Here is a 2,771-nt window from a genome sequence, read left to right as displayed (position 1 = left end):
ATACATATACACATAAGGTTCTAGGTGCACATACCTAGTCCACATATGTGACCAGGGTGGTCACAGAGAATCACACATGAACACTCACACACACATAGAGTTAAAAAAATTACATGTCTCTCTCATGCATAGTGAAACTTTATAAATGCTATATAACTCTTTCTCTCTCTATCTCTCTTTATCTTTTCCCCCTCTAGTAGTAGTTGAAAGCAATTTGATCGAAAGACTTTGGACATCATGTATACAATATTTTTTAAATCAAAAGCTTTTTGATCAGAAGCCTTTCGATCAAAATTTTTTATATCAAAAAGCTTTTGATCAAAAGGATTGCAAACAAATCTTAAACATTATTTGTTATAATAGACATGAATACGTTGTTAGTTTTTTTTTAAAATTTGGGTTTTTATTGGCACTCTAGTATTTATGTACATATATCTATATCTATGCACACTAAAAACCATGGTATGCTTTATATATATATATATATATAGCTTATATAGGGTACATGGGCAACCCTAAGGACACCTCAAATAGCATTATGCAGGCATGCATCTTCTTACTATTTTTGAATCAGAGCTATGCTGCTGCTGCTGTTGCTGCCACTTTGGCAAGAAGAAAAAAATGTAAGTGTACCTATGAACTACAAAAAAAGATTGCCAACCGTGGCTGCTGGCTGTCGAATTTTCCAAGAAAACTAGCTTGAGAGTTGGTATTTGAGTGAGCCTGAAAGCCTGGGGCTTATGAGTTTTGAATCTATGTTTCTATGTATCAAAACCCATTGGGGGTGTTTTATCTTGTCTTTACATCATCAATGAGGTAGCCGGGAAACGATTGATGTACTTCTTGTTTCTTCAATCTTGGTGAAGTAGTGTGTAAGTTAAAGTTTTTTTTTTTTTTCTCTTGTGGCTGGGAGATTCAGTTGAGTGTGTGGTAATTGTTCCCTTTGTGATTGGGCTGAAATCATGAGAAGTGTTTTGCCGGTGTGGTTTTGTTGAATTTTTGGAGTTGTGACAACTTCTTGGTGCCCTTGTGTGGGTGGTGAGGTGTACGGTGTATTGTGAAGTTTGGTGTTTTCCAGCGTGTGGCTGGTGGTGCACCTAGATTGTGTGTGGTTTTCGAGGGTTGGTATAGCTCTAGAGGCAGTTCCATTTTTCTAGCCTCCCTACAGCTTTTTGGTGCCCCCACTCAGGAGCTTTCTCATACAAGGAGAAATGACATTTTCATATCCAGAGTTTCATGGCCGTGCAGGTGAAGAGGTTTCTACCTTTTTGTTTGGAAGAGATGGAGGTTGCTTGTATAAGAAACCACATAGTTGAATCGGCTCAGATGTTGTCGCTGTTGCAGATTTGCATCAAAGGTGCTGCAAGATTGTGGCTTAAGGAATATGAGGCTCAACAACAAGCTGCAGAGCTAGCTGTTAAAGTGACAGTGGAAGGAGTGAAGGATGCTTTGAAGACAAAATATCAGAGGGTTGAGGACCCTGACAAAACTTGGCATACAATCCAAAGTCTGAAGCAGGATGAGAGAAATAGTAGAGAACTTTGTAAAGAGGTTCATATAGTTGTGGGATCAAATGTGTAAAGCTCTCTTACCGGAGCAACCGCCAGAAATGATGAAAAAAGATTGTTTCATTGCAGGGTTGAAGTCCACCTTATGATGACCCATCTTTCTTTTGGACTAACAATACTGGAGAGAAGAAAAGCCTACAACTTATGCAGAAGCGGTTGAGATGGCCAAGAACAAAGAATGGAAAATTCAGCGAATGACCCAGCTGGGGATGGATGTACTCGAGGCAAGAGCTGAATTAAGAAGGATGGAAACTTCTCCAACAAAAATCACAGGAGTGATTCCGGTTGCAGAAGTTCATACAGCTAATCAGCACTCTCATGCGGTGCCTGTGGTCCTCGTTGTTGGTGAAGAAGAGGGTCTTAAAAAAGACATGAAGCAGATGATGGATTTAATGAAGAATTTGAGTCTAAACCTGATGGGTAATACAGATGGAAGAGGAAGAGGAAGAGGCAGAGGATCTTTTGCTGGAGAGCGGAAGGATCTGGAAAGGGGTGTTGGTAGAGGCTATTATGGTGGTAGAAGGCCACACCCCACATGCTACAATTGTGGAGAATTGGGTTACTATAGTACTAACTGCGATAAGCCCCCATGAATAGGAGGAGATATGTTTCCCTTACCCTCTCAGCTACCAAATAAGGCTGGTGATTATGCAGTAGAGATTAAGGGTGATACTGGACCTAGTGGTCTCATTGTAGAAGAGAAGGGCAAGAATAAAGTGGTCAATGTCATCACTCTGGAGAAGGTAAAGCAAATGTCAAGCCAATTGGGAAGAGAACTACAAAGGAGAGAACCTGGCAAGGGTGTTGCAGGTCCTAGCAAGAAGAAGGGTAAAATGAAGGAAGATGATGATGCTAAAACAAAGAAGAAAAGGAGGTCAAGGAGACATTTCCATGTCTCAAATTTTCCCTTGGGGTATGGACAAGTGAGCTATAGTCTCAAAGATGATATTATAAGTAGGAAAGCTGATGTGACTTTTGGGCAGCTTTGAAGATGGTACCTAAGTTTAATAGGCAGTGGAAAAGCCTTGTTAATCCTGTTGAGAAAGAACATAGACGAGGATCAATGAAAGTTATGTCTATTGAGGAGATTCCTGACATTTGCCCTAGTATTGAGGCTTGGCATAAAGGCAGGAGTATGGGGGAAGCCTATATTGATGGAGGAGCCCACATATGTGTCATTACCCACTCATGTGTGGAAAAATT

General features: G+C 40.4%; 1 long non-coding RNA gene across 1 annotated transcript; it reads left to right on the top strand.

Moving 5' to 3' along the window:
• Positions 1-415: 415 nt before the first annotated feature.
• LOC147624105 (uncharacterized) lies at positions 416-1,581 on the top strand. Its single transcript, XR_015269309.1, has 2 exons — positions 416-1,248; positions 1,345-1,581. It is a non-coding gene; the product is annotated as an uncharacterized LOC147624105 (long non-coding RNA).
• The last annotated feature ends 1,190 nt before the right edge of the window (positions 1,582-2,771 follow it).

The sequence above is a fragment of the Cibotium barometz genome, chromosome 26 (assembly GCF_041138505.1).
Source record: "Cibotium barometz isolate CiBa-2024 chromosome 26, ASM4113850v1, whole genome shotgun sequence".
Classification (NCBI taxonomy): domain Eukaryota; kingdom Viridiplantae; phylum Streptophyta; class Polypodiopsida; order Cyatheales; family Cibotiaceae; genus Cibotium; species Cibotium barometz.
This window is presented reverse-complemented; position numbering and strand designations above follow the sequence as displayed.